Source organism: Hordeum vulgare, chromosome 7H, assembly GCF_904849725.1.
Source record: "Hordeum vulgare subsp. vulgare chromosome 7H, MorexV3_pseudomolecules_assembly, whole genome shotgun sequence".
In the NCBI taxonomy this organism is placed as follows: Eukaryota; Viridiplantae; Streptophyta; class Magnoliopsida; order Poales; family Poaceae; genus Hordeum; species Hordeum vulgare.
Window position 1 is genome coordinate 566,230,331 of NC_058524.1, and position 19,757 is coordinate 566,250,087.

Below are 19,757 nucleotides of genomic sequence, written 5' to 3' on the forward strand. Positions count from 1 at the left end.
ACTGAATGTGTCCTCATAATCCAGTCCATACCTTTGTTTGAACCCCTTGGCAACAAGTCTGGCTTTATAGAGATCAATAGTACCATCAGATCTGTGTTTGATGCGGTAAACCCATTTTCAATCAATAACATTTTTACCTTGTCTAGGAGGAACAAGATGCCACGTGTGATTTTTCTGGAGAGCATGAAACTCCTCTTCCATAGCCATGCGCCACTTGGGATCAGCCAATGCTTCATCAACTGTGCGGGGTTCATCCGTTAGAACATAGGCAACTAGGCCATACCTAGTTTTGTAGTTTGTCCGGGGGATAGTGCCATCCCGGAGTCGTGTACGAGGAGCTGCAGAATTGGTCACAGCCACAGAGGATCCAGCCGCTGTCAACTGCTGCTGGTCAACCGGATTAGCTGTGGCGGAGCCAACCGACGCGGAGGCGGGTGAGGCCACAGGGGAGCCTGACGATGTCGCAGAAGATCCAGGCGAGGAGACCAGATCAACATCGGATCCAGCGGCGCCACCAGAGCCAGCGGCGTGTCGATCTGGCCCGCCTAGCGTAGAGGACACAGGAACCGGCGTCGTGGAAACCGACACGAGCCGTCGGTTGTAAACCAGCGGGTACCGCGCGGTCGGTTGTCGTGCAGCAGACGCGGAGGCCAGCGCGGGGGACGGGCGACACGTGGCGTCAGACGGGGGGCTCGGGGCAGAGGATGGTGGAGGCCCCCTGGCGTCCCGACGCGGCAGCGATCCCGAAGTGGATGCTGTCGGTGCTGGCGCATGCATGCAGGGCGCGTCCTGACGCGACGGCAAGCCTGAGGAGGATGCGGCCGGGGCTGACACGGGCACGCGTGGCGATCCCGAGGAGGGCTGCAGCAGATCGTCATGGGCGCTGATTGGTCCTGCAGAAGTGTGCTCAGGTGTAGTAGAAGATAAATTAGTCATATTTTGGTCAGTACAAATATCAGCACCCGCACACGAGACACTGGAAAGGTTAGGTGGTAGGAGAAGAATTTCTTTTCGAAGAAGTGCACCAGCATTGGGGTGAAGATGTGAAAACGGAAACTGAGTTTCATCAAAGACTACGTCACGTGAGATGTACACACGACCGGTAGATACGTCAAGGCACTTGACACCTTTGTGTTGGGCACTATAGCCAAGGAAAACACATTGTGTGGAGCGGTACATAAGTTTGCGAGTATTATATGGACGTAGGTTGGGCCAACATGCACAGCCAAAAACACGAAGAGCGGAGTAATCAGGTGTGACATGAAGAAGACGTTCTGTGGGAGTTTCATGAGAAATAGTTCGACTTGGCCACATGTTAATAAGGTAAACAGCTGTAAGAAAGGCCTCATCCCAGAACTTTAAGGGCATAGAGGCAGAAGCTAGTAGTGCTAAGCCTACTTCAACAATGTGGCGATGTTTTCTCTCAACAGAGCCATTCTGCTGATGAGCATGTGGGCACGAGACATGGTGAGATATGCCAATCTTTTGAAAGAAAGAATTTAGCTTCTCATACTCACCACCCCACTCAGACTGGACTGCAAGTATTTTACTATTAAATTGGCGTTCTACAAGAGCTTGAAAGTTATGAAACACTTGAAACACATCAGAACGTTTCTGAAGAAGATAGATCCATGTGTATTTGCTAAAATCATCAATGAAACTCACATAGTATTGGTGCCTACCAACAGAACTGGGTGCTGGACCCCATACATCAGAAAAAATAAGTTGCAAAGGTTTAGTAGAGATGCTAAGAGACACAGGATATGGTAATTGATGACTTTTAGCTCGTTGACATGAATCACAAATGGTTTCTGGATTTCTCTCACCAACAACTGGGAGATTATTTGTACTAAGAATACGATATACAGTAGAAAACGAAGGATGACCTAAGCGAATGTGCCACCTTTCAGCAGAAAGCTTCATGGCACCATATACTTGTTTATTGGCTTGGCAGTATTGGGGAAGCAAAGCACAGACGCCTTGGACACAAACACCTCTATGAAGAATTTTCTTCGTGACCTGATCCTTGATAAAAAAAAAGAATGGGTGAAATTCTAGAAACACATTGTTATCAAGCGCAATACGATGAACGGATAATAGAGTTTTGGAAGCATTGGGAACATGAAGGATTTCATTAAGGGTAAGGTTTTTGTGTGGGGTTTTGATAAATGAATGACCAATATGACTTATCTTCATACATGTACCATTGGCAGCAGTGTAGACTTGATCGTGGCCACGGTATTTCTCCGGCATGGACAACTTTTCTAACTCACCTGTGATATGGTTTGTGGCGCCCGTGTCCATATACCAATTGGTATCAAGACCATAGGATACATCTGCTGCGGCTACAATCTTCTTGCTTTGGGAGTTAGGGTCATCGGTATAGCGCCAATCGCAGTCCTTGGCAATGTGATTGGATTTCTTACAGATTTGGCAGCGGCCCTCATAGCCGTCATACCCTTGGAAGGGGCGCCCCCTGTTGTTGTTGTTGGGAGGGCGCCGAGTGTTGTTGCCGCCGGCCGACGAGTTCTGGTGATAGTGGCCACCGCCACTGCCACCATAGCCTCCGCCTCCTCCATTGTTCTGATGATAAGGACCACCAGAACCGCCACCCTGGTGATAGCCGCCGCCGCCACCGTTGTGATGGCCGCCACCAGAGTCGTAGTTGCCGCCACCAGGGGCGCCATAGCCGCCGCCGTTGCCACGAGGACCACCGCCACCACTGCCTTTCTGGTTGCGGTAGCCACCTCTGCCGGCATTTGAGCGACCCCGGGAGGCCGCGCTGGCAGATGACTTAAAGCCACCGGCGCCACCACCGTGGAACATCTCGATCCGCTGATCGAAGTTCGCCACGAGGGAGAAGAGTGCGTCGATGGTGACAGGCTCGGTGCGGACGTCGAGGGCGGAGATGATAGGCTGGTAGTCCATGTCCAGACCCGCGACGATGAAGGAGATGAGCTCCCCCTCCCCGAGTAGTTTGCCTGCCGCCGCGAGCTCATCGGAGAGGGAGTGCATGTGCCCAAAGTATGCCGAGGCCGATTGAGTACCTTTCTGGGCGTTGCTGAGTGCAAATCGAATGTTGTTGACGCGGGACAGGGAGACGGCGGCGAACATAGATGCGAGGGCAGCCCATATCGCATGTGATGATTCGAGGGAAGCAACTTGGACAAGTACCTCTTTGGACAGGTTGCGAAGAAGATAAGCAACAATCTGTTGATCCTGGATCAGCCAGGGGGCATAGGAAGGGTTTGGAACAACCTGATCCTTGCCGTCTTTGTCTTTGATGGAGATGGTTTTGGAAGGCTCTTCTAGGGTTTGATCTATATAGCCAAACAAGCCGGCACCCATTATCTGGGATCGTGCTTGAGCTCTCCAAAGGACATAGTTCGTCCTGGAGAGGGGCTCGGAGGTGTTGTAGTTGAGGGCGGCGGTGATGGGGGCGATGGAGGACGACATGGTGGACGGGAGGTGGTGGGATGTCGATGGAGTTTAGCTAGATGAGATGGAAGGGCCTGCTCTGTATACCATGTAGAATGATATTGATGCGCCTTGCCTCTCCAATAGGAGGGCCGAAGGTTATATATTGATATGGTGATCGGTTGGTAACTAGAGATATACATGAGAGGGATAGGGATAAAAAGTTAAACATAAAGTCGTTACAACACACAATATCTATCCCTACAATATCTCATGTCTAACAAAGCCAAATGCAAAGTAGCCAGAATCATATTATCAACATTCTTATTGCAATGCAAAAAGAGGAGATGTTTTTACATCCATTTGCTAAAAGGTTGCCATAACATTTGGGCAACTCCACTACCAGGAGCACTCGCTAGATGTTATGCCACTTCCTTCACAAGTTCACATGTAAACTGCACTTTCACCAGCGTATTCTGGTGAAGTGGTCAAGGTTGCCCTTAGCAGGATGGCAAATGGCAGACCGTCTTCATATGTAAACAGCACTTTCAATTGCCTAATCTGGTGATGTGGTCATGGTTACCCTCAGAAAGATGACAATTGGCAAATGGTGGGAACAATATTCAGCGGGCATGCAAACTGTTCTTTCATATGCTTTAGCTTAGCTACTTTAGTGCAGAGTTGAGAGCATGTTAGTGCATGCTCCTAAGGCCTTGTTCGGTTCCACCTCTTCTCAAGAGGATTGGAGGGGATTGGGGTGGAATTTGACTTATAGGGGATTATATCCACCTCAATCCCTGTCAAACCCCTTCTAAATCCCTGTCAAACGAACAAGGCCTAAAGGATAACATTAAATTCTGAATGGTATTTTTTTCCAAAGATGGATTTTTTTATGAATGTCATCTTAACTATATTCTACATGTCTGCTTGCCCTCTATTAACTTTGCAATAGGCTATATATAGGTACTCTGTTGATCAGTTGCCCCCTGTAAATGCCTCTTGAATCAAGGAACATACACCGTAAAGGGCTAGAGCCACTACCATTTTAAGTCCAATACCTATCCAGGTGCATGTCATCAGTTCATCTGTGTTCATCTTTCAGTTCATTGACATACTTGGCTCTGTTGCCTTGATGGCGTTGAAGCCAAGCAATCCTAACTACAGTCATCGCTATGTCTACATGTTTTTCTTCTCAACATCTGCCCTCACACTTACAGGATTAGCCACCATCAAAATGGAGGGTCTTTCTAGCCCTCAAATAGTGGTCCTAACTCTCTTAATGTTGTTAGGCAGTGAGTGTTTGTTCCATTGATTGGCCTTGTTCATCAATCAAGCAGGCAAAACAAGCATGATCCTCAAGACAGTAGGGTCAGATTGGTTACCGTGCGTGAACAGTCACAGGTTGAAGAGGCAATCCTGGGAACACCATCAACTAATTCCGACGGCCTCAAGAAGAGTTGCCTCAAATACATAGGACTTGTGCTATTGGCATACATGGTCATGATTCTTCTTGTAGGTTCTCTCTTGGTGTTCTTGTATGTAGCACATGTTTCAATTGAAAGAAAAGTATTAACACCATGCTTTTCTCTATTACCGGTCCCTGTGTATTCTTTCACCAACGCAGGATTGAACGAAAGCATGACGGTTTTCTCTTGGAACCAGGGACTTTTCCTACAACACTGGTCAGATTCTTGCAGGCAACACACTGCTTCCCGTGTTTCTGAGGCTGGTGATATGGGCACTGAGAGGACTACTAAGAATAACCAGAGCTAAACCTGCAGACATTATTCCTTGCAGACACCGTTGCCGCTCTCATAGCCGTGGCCATCACACTCTTCTTGTCACGCCCAAGATGTGACCCTATCCTCAATTTGGCACGAGGGCCTCGTCAGGGATAGAAGCGCATCTCGTCGTGTCGCAAGAATGGATATCGTTACAAGTACATGTACTGAAAAGATGAGATATATAAAGGGTTGGCTTACACTCGCCACAAGCTACATCAGAGTCACATCAGTACATTACATAATCATCAAGAGTAAGAGCAGGGTCCGACTACGGACGAAAACAAACGACAAAAGAAGAACGACGTCCATCCTTGCTATCCCAGGCTGCCGGCCTAGAACCCATCCTAGATCGAAGAAGAAGAAGAAGAAGAAGAAGAAGAAGAAGCAACTCCAGATGAACAATCAACGCGCTCGCGTCATGTAACCTTTACCTGTACCTGCAACTGGTGTTGTAGTAATCTGTGAGCCACAGGGGACTCGGCAATCTCATTTCCAAAGGTATCAAGACTAGCAAAGCTTAATGGGTGAGGTAAGGTTAAGTGGTGAGGTTGCAGCAGCGACTAAGCATATATTTGGTGGCTAACTTACGAGTACAAGAAATAAGAGGGGGAGATCTACGCATAACGGACGTCACTACAGATGATCAAAAGAATGATCCTGAACACCTACCTACGTCAGACATAACCCCACGGTGTCCTCGATCGGAGAAGGAACTCACGAAAGAGACAATCACGGTTACGCACACAGTTGGCATGTTTTTAATTAAGTTAACTTCAAGTTATCTAGAACCAGTGTTAAACAAAGCTTCCACGTTGCCACATAACCGTAGGCACGGCTTTCCGAAAGATTTAACCCTGCAGGGGTGCTCCAACTAGTCCATCACAAATTACCACAAGCCGCATAGAAATCCTCAATCACGAAGCTCGCGATCTCGTCGGATTCCCTGGTGGAAAACCTCAACTCTGAGATTACCCAAAGCATCACCGGAATCCCGATGCACAAGATATCTCGTCAAAGGTAAAACTAATCCAGCAAGGCCACCCGGTGTGTCGACGAACCCGATAGGAGCCGCGTATCTCGTTCTCAGGACACACCGTCTATGCAAAGTGGACGGTAGCCAAACCTCGAGTTGCCCCGAGGTGGCACCGCCGACTGCTAGGTGGGTGGACCAACACTCATGCGGAGCACTGGCCCGGGGGGTTGATTAAATTATCCTCGGGGTCCGGAAAGTCCCTATGCAATTTTATTAGGTGATTAGGCAAATGTAGTACCAATGTTGGGCCTTGCCAGACCAGCTTTAATCTAAAACGAATTATCAAGGGGGTCCCCATAACAACCCCGATCGTGTTAGGAGCGCTCATTTATGGAACATAACACCGGTAGCCGAATCTAAGGGGGCAAAGGTGGAACAAAACACCAGGCTAGAAAGGCCGAGCCTTCCACCTTTTACCAAGTATATAGGTACATTAAATTAAATAGCATTTAATATGGTGATATAACAAGGAACCCATGTTTCCACATGGAAGCATCTGCACCTGCAACTAGCAACGCTATCAACAGGGTTAAGCAAGCAGTAACATAGCCAATCAGTGGTTTGCTAGGTTGAACAGGTTGAAGGTTTCATGGCATTGTTGAGAGACTGATAATTAACATGTGGTAGGCAACGAGACATACTCGGTAGAAGCGGTAAAACTAGCATGGCAATGATAGTAATGGTACCTAGGGAAATGGTCATCTTGCCTGAGATCCCGCTTGGAAGAAGAATGACTCCGTGAAGCAGACGAACCGACGTAGTCGAACGGGTCCTCACAATCCGGCACGCGTGCGGAGCTCTATCGGGACGACGCAAACCAGAAACACAAATCATCACACGGAATTCACCACACGATGCACAACACATATGATGCATGAGCTACTGAATACATGCAAGTCACGGCATGACAAATCACACAATCAAACACTACACATTAAGTGAAGTTCAATATGCACGAGTTGCATATTGACAAAACTCCACGTTAATTATTTAGTTCACTCCCGGTTATCTACACGGCAATATTAATGTTGTCAAACATGCAAGAGGTGAAGCGGAAGTTAAACTACCTATCTAGGCATTTTAAGTGAGGTCGGAAATGACATATAGCACCTCCGAAACGACCTCACATGTTAATTTACAATTCTGTCCAGATCTGAATTAATGCATTTAATTAGTTGTTAAACAGAAAAACAAATAGTTTCACGTGATTCTACGCGTCAAGGCAAGCAATCTACACATAGAAAACATCTCCAACGGAGCTACGGTTCAACAGATACAAGCACCGCAAGATATGATGGCATGAATGCAAAATGTGTGCAACGGCGGCTACGAGCACTTCAACACATGCAACCAGCAAGAGAAAATGAAACTACACAAGATTCTAAGCAAGTTTCATGCAGGACACGATCAAATCGGAGCTACGGTTCGAAAACTACGAGCAAAACAAGAAAACACTACAATCTGCCAAAATCAGCCTCATAGCATTTTCTTCGCCTCACAACTTCGGCTACACAACTCCGATAAGCTCAAGCAAGGCATGGCACGGAATAGGGCAAGAAGCACTACTACAAACAACTAGCAACAACTAGCATGGCATCATGGAGCACTGGGAAAAGAAGACACAAAATGACATCTCACACACTATTTCAGACTTAGTGAAAATTACACCTGCTGAAAGTGCAGTTTTCAGCCTGAAGCAATAATGACAGCAGCAAAAACCTAAGCTACAGGTCTCCAAATGGCATGAAACTTCACAGCATGCTAGAGAAACACAAGGGGTACAACTAACTCCATTGGACCAACCCCAAAAGAGCTACAGATCACAAGATGCAAGCAAGACAAGACATCAACAAAATATAACAGATTCCAGACTTTGAAATATTTCAGCTCCTCTGAAACAGCACTATTCAAGCAACTTGAGGGCAGTCAAACAACACCTAAACATGCATTTCTATTGCAACCAAAAATACCAGGAGCTAGACAAAACATCCAAGAACAACTTCCTAGTTGACAACTCCGTCAAACGACGCACGGAATAAATCCCACGAATTAAACAAAAGGCCATCACGGCAAAATATCTCGCGAACTAACTTACCCGAAAACTAAAACTAATTCCCCGAAAACATATATAATATGTGGGGTTTGCAATACTGAATAAAGCCACACAATAATGCGGGAGAATAACCTATATACGGGAAAATATGCTACCGGCAAACCCCTACATGTAAAAATATGATTGACCCCTCTAAAATGCATGCAAAAATGAATCCTAAAACATGGACATTTCTATCGTGGCATTTGAGCAATCCAAACACGCGCGAAAATAAACTACGGACAAAAACATTATAGGCAGCACACTATTCTAGGCATACGGCGCGTTAACGACGCCAAAAAAATATGCATCTCTCAAAATCATATTCTACGCGCGAAACTACCACAAAAACATATAAAATACGTCTCGATCCGATCTACGGTTATAAAACTACGGGCGTTCGAATATATACGTTATTTTTCTGGGGTTAGATATGATTCCGGGAAAAATCCCTAAAAGGAAAAAAAAATAACTGACGGGCCTCTACTATTGCTAATGGGCTAGAGAGCATGGCGTTACATATAAATAAAATGCACGCGGGTGAGGGCTCTCACCTCGGCCACTTGGGCCGGCCTTGAGAGAGGGGCAACCGGCCTGGAGGTTGCTGGGCCGAAGGCCTCGAGGCGGTCCCGGGGCGAGGCGAGGCCTGCCTGGGGAGGGAAGCAGATGGGCCGGCGCGGGGCGGGCCCATGCGAGGCGGCGCTGGAGCGGTTGCCGGTCGCCCTCGCGGGAGGCGCAGAGGCTCGGGTCAACGGGGCACGAGGCGGCCTCGACCTCGATCGGCTCTGGATCCCGCGGCGAGGCGGCTCTGAACGGCGGCCTGGTCGGATCTCCGGCGGGGCGGTCGCGACCGGCTACGGGCAGGATCGCCGGAGGGGCGCAACGAAGCTTCCCATGGCGGCTCGACGGATCTGCGGGGAGAAGAAAGAGAATCTGCTCAGGGAGAGAAAAGAGAGGAGATTAGAGAGAGGAACGGGGCGAGGCTCGCCGGCGGCGGGACCTCGTCGGAGTGGCGCAGCGGCGAGGCCGGACAGACCCTCGGAGCAGATCGGACGCCAGGCATGGCGCTGGAGGCGTGGGGCGCGGGCTCGCTGGGGAAGCTCGGGACTCTGCTGTCCGGGCATGGCGGCGGCGCTCGCCAGATGGGCCCGGTGCGGGCCTGCTGCGGGCCTCGCGGGCCGGCGGCGGCTGCGGGACAGAGAGAGGCTGTGGGCGGCTAGGGTTAGGTTTAGGGCGCCGATCCCGAGGAGGATTAGGGGGCGCCCATAATAGGCAGGGAGGGGTGCTTAAATAGGGAAATGGGCTAGGGTGCAGGGTATCTGGGGGTTTTTCGACCCTCCGGTCGCGTTCGTGCGGTCCCATCGGAGAGGCGGGTTAGGGTTAGGTGTGTAGAGTGGCGTTGGCTAAGATGAGAGGGAAGTGGTGCGGCGCGGCATCGACTTTTAAAACACCGACAGACGTCCGACGACTAACCGAAGACGGTGCCGCTACGGTCGACCGTTCGGGTACCAGGCGGTCTCCGATCGCGACGAAATTCGACAGGCGGCCTAGCTAAAACTAATCGCGACCGCGTGCCAAGTTTCACCTCGATCAGAGAGAGTTTAAAACGCACATTAAAAACAGGGTTTCGACGGTGCCGCGGGCGCGTGCGTGTGCGGTCGGACTCAGAACGGACAACGACGAGAACCGGCAACTACTAACGGATGCAAGCTTTGAAAATTGGCGGCAACGGAAACGCCGATGCAATGCAGATGATGCGCATGATGCGACGATGACACGACAGTTAAAATAAGCCACACGACGAAAACGGAAAGAGAGGGGAATCTTCTGGAACGTCGGCATCGGGCTGTCACAACTCTCCTACACTACCAGAGGATCTCGCCCCGAGATCCAAGAATTAAAGGGGGAGAGGATGAGAAAGAACAAGAGGTAAAAACTTAGTCGCTTCTTTGACAAACGAGTGAAACCAATGGTCCTTGAAAGTTGCAAAGCGATGAGGAATGATATGAGAAAGAAGAAAAAATTCACGGAAAATTTCGGTAGCACTTCGGTAGAAAAATGGGACAAAATATTCGATAAGAAGAGAGAATTAGACAATATTCACAACAAACAAGTAAATAGAGCAAGGGAAGACCATGATCTTGCTAGAATAACAAGATAGACCCAAAAGAGCAATATCACAATGCCTCTGGAAGAAGAGAATATGAACTAGCTCAAGCGGAAGAAGAGAATGAAGAAACAAATGACAACTATCAACACAATAGAATTGAAGAGCCTCCGGTCATAGAATTGACGTAGTGGTTAGAAAACCAACAACGAAAAGAATAAGATAGTAGTGGGCTTATGAAAATCATCTCAACAAATATGAGGTGACCAACAACCACTAAAAGAAACAAGGATAGATTGGGAGAAACAAGATATGAACAATCTTACACCAAGAGGAAACATTGAGAACTTGGATTACTGACAAGCACCATGATAGCACAATCCGTAGGAAAAGCTTTAGGTGAAGTCCAAACCAAGATAGCTCAATGAAGAAATCATGGGTTGCAAATATCTCATGATCATAGAATCGGTGGGTTTAATTATCTCATTCTTGAAAGGAAACTCTTCGAGGCTCCTACACTAACAAGAAGGCTATAATACCACCTCAAAGGATAAAGGAAGAACAATGCACTGAAATGCAAGGGAAAGAATGCTTGAGGTTCTCCAACAAGAATCTTGAAGAACACTTGAGAAAGGATTGAAACCTTGATGAACCACCATGATGGACCTCCGTATACGAATGAATTAAGCTAAGATAACAAGGTAGAAAAGAATAAGATTATGACCTTGCCAGGATTTAGAAGATGCCTCACAAAGAGATACTTGATAAACTTAGAACTCCGGAAAAGAAAGATAAGCACTTGAGAAAAGAATTGATATCATGAGTCCTCCAGAAGAAGAATTGAAACCTCTTGGAAGAAGGAAGGACAATAATAAGAATTATGTTATGCTCATCCTTCATCAAGTTTAATTGATGACAAGCAACGGATTTAGCATACCACTTATTCTTATAGAAATGAATCCTGAAGAGGCAGAGAGATAAGCACCATTTGAAGCATGATTGAAGGAAGCACCGGTATGAATTCACGATTGAATGGGAACACCACGAATTAATGGAGATGAAAGATAACGAAGAGATCATGAGCCAGCTGAGAGAAAACTAGAACAAGGCACCAGAATAATTGAGAGACGAACGAAGGGACAACAATTAAGAAGATTTGAGGATGAAAGCTGAAAGCTGAGAACGAAGAATCTTCTAAAATGATGGCCTTCGGAGGAACGAGAAATAAAAACAACTCAGAAATGCACCGGATAGCACGAAAGGAATTACTCATTATTGGAAATAATGAGAGGGTAACACGAAGCTGAGCTGACAATCTTCACAAGAACGGGGCAAGATTTACGAGGAACACTCCTTCGAATAGCAAGCTGAGAATGATCGAGAACAACACCAAGAATTACTGAGACCTCCGGAATAATGAAGAATGCAAGGTTGAGCCAAATATGAGAATTAACTCCAATTGATCTTGAAGAATGAATATGACTGATGAAATCATACATACGTCATAGTTGAAAAGAATTAAAGACCTCCGGAAAAGATTAAGGAGCCAGGTAAGATCCTGGGAAAGAACCTGTGGGTTATGGGCCCACTCAAAGAAATCACCGTTGAAAGATTATTAGAAAGATTGATATTGCACCGGTATGAAGAGAACTAGATGAGGTTGAGCACCTCGAAATAATTAAAGAATTGGGAACAAGAATTCTGAGATAACTTCAACGCTCCGGATAGAATAGAGAGAAACGACAACAAGAAGATAGACTAATAAAAATTTCCAACCTAGGAAAGAATTACAAGGATGAAAAGGATATGATGAACACAGACAACTGAATTAAATTCCCCGGAAAAGATGACAAGATTGAACAAATATGACACGAAGCTCCTGAGAATCTTCACAACGAATCACCGGGTAGGAGAGAAAAGAACAAACAGCGAAAGCACAATGAAATGAATGCACTTGGATGAAAACCAATCCCCGAAGAAAAAGGGTGGGAGGGCGGGGAAAACAAAGACACTTGGTCTAGATGAGATGAACTCCGGAATAAACGAGAGAAAAATCTTGCAAATTGGAGAGGGTTGAATCCACTTGGAGAGAAACACACCGGTTGAAAAAGAATTGATATGACGACTCCGGTTGACAAGAATTAACAAGGGAATTGATTAAGCAAAAGGATTTGCATTCTCACATAAAAAATATGAGAACACAGATTAGGAAAGATCTGAAATCACCACTTGACATCGAAGCAACACGAATTACCACAATCAACAAAACAAAGGGATGAGGCTTACGAAACAAGCCAGGACAAACTCATGAGAAAGATTTCCGTTCGATATTTTCGTGGACAAGATCGCACGGGCACGATTTACAGTAGCCACCAAGTGAAGGCAGTGCACCTGACATACGAAGCGTCCCCGAGTCGTAGCAAGCTACAAGGACTCTTTAAGACACAACGTGTACCGCTGTAAGTCGACCGTGAACAAACGAATCCACTAGATGTCGAACCCCAACCTCACATCATGCATTTGTTGGAAGATTGTCCTATAAGCAACTACTTGAATTCCCACCTATGAATTCCCGAAATATCTGGTCATGCAATCTGGTACACGGATACAAGGAGTAATATCACACAACTCCTATACTAACCCGTCACCTGTATCACATCCGTCAACACACGACCAGAATCTCGGACCTTCATCTACAACAGACCCTCGTGATCACAACGATACAAAGTATGGCAGTACTCCCGAACAATCTGCACAAGTACTGGGGACATCGGGGTTATCTCGCCACTACTAGTATTGAAGCAATTACGAACATCCTTCGTCCTGAGACATTAAGAAATCTGAATGATAACGATGTTCTCGAGAATCCCCTGGAGCTCAACTCCGCGGAAGAAAATCAAGTCGGACAGGAGGCACCAAGACAGAACTCCGTCACATCGGCATCATATAGATCCCAAGAATATCCGCATGATCCTAAAAAAAAATTTAGAGCGGGAAGAGAAGTAGAGTAAATTATTACGTCGAGATTCCTCACCAGAGCATAGAAGAGGAGAAAAAAAAGAATCCTACTCTCCGATATATAACTAGACTCAAATAGTTTTCACTAGACTCGACTCGGCCAAGTTCGATCAATCAAGGGGGCTCCTAGGTCGGTCCTTGCTCTCATACCAACTTGTCACGCCCAAGATGCGACCCTATACTCAATTTGGCACGAGGGCCTCGTCAGGGATAGAAGCGCATCTCGTCGTGTCGCAAGAATGGATATCGTTACAAGTACATGTACTGAAAAGATGAGATATATAAAGGGTTGGCTTACACTCGCCACAAGCTACATCAGAGTCACATCAGTACATTACATAATCATAAAGAGTAAGAGCAGGGTCCGACTACGGACGAAAACAAACGACAAAAGAAGAACGACGTCCATCCTTGCTATCCCATGTTGGAATTATGCCCTAGAGGCAATAATAAATGTATAGTTATTATTATAATTCCTGTATCAAGATAATAGTTTATTATCCATGCTATAATTGTATTGAATGAAGACTCATTTACATGTGTGGATACATAGACAAAACACCGTCCCTAGCATGCCTCTAGTTGGCTAGCCAGTTGATCGATGATAGTCAGTGTCTTCTGATTATGAACAAGGTGTTGTTGCTTGATAACTGGATCACATCATTGGGAGAATCACGTGATGGACTAGACCCAAACTAATAGACGTAGCATGTTGATCGTGTCATTTTGTTGCTACTGTTTTCTGCGTGTCAAGTATTTATTCCTATGACCATGAGATCATATAACTCACTGACACTGGAGGAATGCTTTGTGTGTATCAAACGTCGCAACGTAACTGGGTGACTATAAAGATGCTCTACAGGTATCTCCGAAGGTGGTAGTTGAGTTAGTATGGATCAAGACTGGGATTTGTCACTCCGTGTGACGGAGAGGTATCTCGGGGCCCACTCGGTAATACAACATCACACACAAGCCTTGCAAGCAATGTAACTTAGTGTAAGTTGCGGGATCTTGTATTACGGAACGAGTAAAGAGACTTGCCGGTAAACGAGATTGAAATAGGTATGCGGATACTGACGATCGAATCTCGGGCAAGTAACATACCGAAGGACAAAGGGAATGACATACGGGATTATACGAATCCTTGGCACTGAGGTTCAAACGATAAGATCTTCGTAGAATATGTAGGATCCAATATGGGCATCCAGGTCCCGCTATTGGATATTGACCGAGGAGTCTCTCGGGTCATGTCTACATAGTTCTCGAACCCGCAGGGTCTACACACTTAAGGTTCGACGTTGTTTTATGCGTATTTGAGTTATATGGTTGGTTACCGAATGTTGTTCGGAGTCCCGGATGAGATCACGGACATCACGAGGGTTTCCGGAATGGTCCGGAAACGAAGATTGATATATAGGATGACCTCATTTGATTACCGGAAGGTTTTTCGGAGTTACCGGGAATGTACCGGGAATGACGAATGGGTTCCGGGGGTTCACCGGAGGGGGGCAACCCACTCCGGGGAAGCCCATAGGTATTTTGGGGGTCACACCAGCCCTTAGTGGGCTGGTGGGACAGCCCACCAAATCCTATGCGCCAAGGAAGAGAAAATATCAAAGGAAAGGAAAAAAAAGGAGAGGTGGGAAAGGGGAAGGACTCCCTCCCACCAAACCAAGTAGGACTCGGTTTGGGGGGAGAGAGTCCTCCCCCCTGGCTCGGCCGACCCCTTGGGGTTCCCTTGGACCCCAAGGCAAGGTCCCCCTCCCTCCTCCTATATATATGGGGCTTTTAGGGCAGATTTGAGACGACTTTCTCACAGCTGCCCGACCACATACCTCCATAGTTTTTCCTCTAGATCGTGTTTCTGCGGAGCTCGGGCGGAGCCCTGCTGAGACAAGATCATCACCAACCTCCGGAGCGCCGTCACGCTGCCGGAGAACTCTTCTACCTCTCCGTCTCTCTTGCTGGATCAAGAAGGCCGAGATCATCGTCGAGCTGTACGTGTGCTGAACGCGGAGGTGCCGTCCGTTCGGTACTAGATCGTGGGACTGATCGCGGGATTGTTCGCGGGGCGGATCGAGGGACATGAGGACGTTCCACTACATCAACCGCGATCTCTAATCGCTTCTGCTGTACGATCTACAAGGGTACGTAGATCACTCATCCCCTCTCGTAGATGGACATCACCATGATAGGTCTTCGTGCGCGTAGGAAAATTTTTGTTTCCCATGCGACGTTCCCCAACAGTGGTATCAGAGCTAGGTTCATGCGTAGATGTCTTCTCGAGTAGAACACAAAAGGTTTTGTGGATGGTGATGTGCGTTTTGCTGCCCTCCTTAGTCTTTTCTTGATTCCGCGGTATTGTTGGATTGAAGCGGCTTGGACCGACATTACTCGTACGCTTATGAGAGACTGGTTTCATCGTTACGAGTAACCCCCTTTGCTCAAAGATGACTGGCAAGTGACGGTTTCTCCAACTTTAGTTGAATCGGATTTGACCGAGGCGGTCCTTGGATGAGGTTAAATAGCAACTCATATATCTCCGTTGTGGTGTTTGCGTAAGTAAGATGCGATCCTACTAGATACCCTTGGTCACCACGTAAAACATGCCAGAACAAAATTAGAGGACGTCTAACTTGTTTTTGCAGGGTATGATTGTGATGTGATATGGCCAATGATGTGATGTGATATATTGGATGTATGAGATGATCATGTTGTAATAGAAATATCGACTTGCACGTCGATGGTACGGCAACCGGCAGGAGCCATAGGGTTGTCTTTATACTAACGTATGTGCTTGCAGATGCGTTTACTATTTTGCTAGGATGTAGCTTTAGTAGTGATAGCATAAGTAGCACGACAACCCCGATGGCGACACGTTGATGGAGATCATGGTGTGGCGCCGGTGACAAGAAGATCATGCCGGTGCTTTGGTGATGGAGATCAAGAAGCACATGATAATGGCCATATCATGTCACTTATGAATTGCATGTGATGTTAATCCTTCTATGCACCTTATTTTGCTTAGAACGTCGGTAGCATTATGAGGTGATCTCTCACTAAAATTTCAAGACGAAATTGTGTTCTCCCCGACTGTGCACCGTTGCTACAGTTCGTCGTTTCGAGACACCACGTGATGATCGGGTGTGATAGACTCAACGTTCACATACAACGGGTGCAAAACAGTTGCGCACGCGGAACACTCGGGTTAAGCTTGACGAGCCTAGCATGTGCAGACATGGCCTCGGAACACATGAGACCGAAAGGTCGATCATGAATCATATAGTTGATATGATTAGCATAGGGATGCTTACCACTGAAACTACTCTCGACTCACGTGATGATCGGACTTGGGATAGTGTAAGTGGATCATGAACCACTCAAATGACTAGAGAGATGTACTTTTTGAGTGGGGGTTTAGCATATAATTTGATTAAGTTGAACTCTAATTATCTTGAACATAGTCTAAGTCCACTTTGAATATATTTGTGTTGTAGATCATGGCTCACGCAAGTGTCATCCTCAATTTTAATACGTTCCTAGAGAAAGCTAAGTTGAAAGATGATGGAAGCAACTTTGTAGACTGGGCTCGTAATCTTAGACTAATCTTACAAGCTGGAAAGAAGGATTATGTCCTTAATGCTGCGCTAGGAGATGAACCACCCGCTACGGCTGATCAGGATGTTAAGAACGCTTGGCTAGCACGTAAGGAGGACTACTCAATAGTTCAATGTGCAGTCTTGTATGGCTTAGAGCCGGGACTTCAACGTCGCTTTGAGCGTCATGGAGCATTTGAGATGTTCCAGGAGTTGAAGTTTATCTTTCAGAAGAACGCCCGGATCGAGAGGTATGAGACCTCCGATAAATTCTATGCCTGCAAGATGGAGGAAAGCTCGTCTGTCAGTGAACATGTGCTCAAGATGTCTGGGTACTCAAACCGTCTAGCTGAACTAGGGATTGAACTCCCGCAAGAAGCTATCACTGACAGAATCCTCCAATCACTGCCGCCAAGCTATAAAGGCTTTGTGTTGAACTACAACATGCAAGGGATGAACAAGTCTCCCGGCGAGTTGTTTGCGATGCTAAAAGTCGCAGAGTCTGAACTCCGTAAAGAGCATCAAGTGTTGATGGTGAGCAAGACCACTAGTTTCAAGAGAAACGGCAAAGGCAAGAAGGGCAATTCAAAGAAGAGCGGCAAGCCTGTTGCCAATCCGCCGAAGAAACCCAAGGCTGGACCTAAGCCTGAAACAGAGTGCTTCTATTGCAAGGGTATGGGTCACTGGAAGCGCAACTGCCCCAAGTATCTGGCAGATAAGAAGGCGGGCAAAGAAAAATCAGGTATATTTGATATACATGTTATTGATGTGTACTTAACCGGCTCTCGTAGTAGTGCCTGGGTATTCGATACCGGTTCTCTTGCTCACATTTGCAACTCGAAACAGGAACTGCGGAATAGACGGAGGCTGGCGAAAGACGAAGTGACGATGCGCGTAGGAAACGGTTCCAAGGTTGATGCAATCGCCGTCGGCACCGTGTCACTTCAACTACCATCGGGATTAGTGATGAACTTAAATCATTGTTATTTAGTGCCTGCGTTGAGCATGAACATTATATCTGGATCTTGTTTATTGCGAGACGGTTACTCTTTTAAGTCTGAGAATAATGGTTGTTCTATTTCTATGAGTAACATCTTTTATGGTCATGCACCGAATGTGAGAGGATTGTTCATATTGAATCTCGATAGCGATACGCATATACATAACATTGAGACCAAAAGAGTTAGAGTAAACAATGATAGCGCCATATTTTTGTGGCACTGCCGCTTGGGTCATATTGGTGTAAAGCGCATGAAGAAACTCCATGCCGATGGACTTTTGGAGTCACTTGACTTTGATTCACTTGACACGTGCGAACCATGCCTCATGGGCAAGATGACTAAAACTCCGTTCTCCGGAACAATGGAGCGTGCAAGTGACTTATTGGAAATCATACATACCGATGTGTGTGGCCCGATGAGCGTGGAGGCACGCGGCGGATATCGTTATTTTCTCACCTTCACTGACGATTTGAGTAGATATGGTTATGTCTACTTGATGAAGCACAAGTCTGAAACATTTGAAAAGTTCAAGCAATTTCAGAGTGAAGTGGAAAATCATCGTAACAAGAAGATCAAGTTCCTACGGTCTGATCGTGGGGGTGAATATCTGAGTTTCGAGTTTGGTACTCACTTAAAACAATGTGGAATTGTTTCGCAGTTAACACCGCCTGGAACACCACAGCGTAATGGTGTGTCCGAACGTCGTAATCGTACTTTGTTAGAAATGGTGCGATCTATGATGTCTCTTACTGATTTGCCGTTATCATTTTGGGGTTATGCATTAGAAACGGCTGCATTCACTTTAAATAGGGCACCATCGAAATCCGTTGAGACGACACCATACGAACTGTGGTATGGCAAAAGGCCAAAGTTGTCGTTTCTTAAAGTTTGGGGATGTGATGATTATGTCAAAAAGCTTCAGCCTGAAAAGCTGGAACCCAAAGCGGAAAAGTGCGTCTTCATAGGTTACCCAAAAGAGACAGTTGGGTACACCTTCTATCTCAAATCCGAGGGCAAAGTGTTTGTTGCTAAGAACGGAACTTTTCTCGAGAAGGAGTTTCTCTCGAGAGAATTGAGTGGGAGGAAGATAGAACTTGACGAGGTTGTCGAACCTCTCATCCCTCTGGATGGTGGCGCAGGGCAAGGGGAAACCTCTGTCATTGCGACGCCGGTTGAGGAGGAAGTTAATGATGATGATCATGAAACTCCAGTTCAAGTTTCTGTTGAACCACGCAGGTCAACGAGATCACGTGCTGCTCCAGAGTGGTACGGTAATCCCGTCTTATCAATCATGTTGTTAGACAACAATGAACCTGCAAATTATGAAGAAGCAATGGTGGGGCCAGATTCCAACAAATGGCTAGAAGCCATGAAATCCGAGATAGGATCCATGTATGAGAACAAAGTGTGGACTTTGGAGATACTGCCTGAAGGCCGCAAGGCTATTCAGAACAAATGGATCTTTAAGAAGAAGACGGACGCTGACGGTAATGTGACCGTTTATGAAGCTCGACTTGTGGCAAAGGGTTTTTCACAAGTTCCAGGAATTGACTACGATGAGACTTTCTCTCCCGTAGCGATGCTTAAGTCCGTCAGAATCATGTTAGCAATAGCTGCATTTTTCGATTATGAAATCTGGCAGATGGATGTCAAAACGGCGTTCCTTAACGGTTTCCTTAAGGAAGAGTTGTATATGATGCAACCCGAAG

At 46.5% G+C, this 19,757-nt stretch overlaps 1 pseudogene; it reads left to right on the plus strand.

Annotated features, from left to right (window-relative positions):
- Positions 1-19,757, plus strand: part of LOC123410324 — a 120,221-nt pseudogene that overhangs the window by 92,596 nt on the left and 7,868 nt on the right.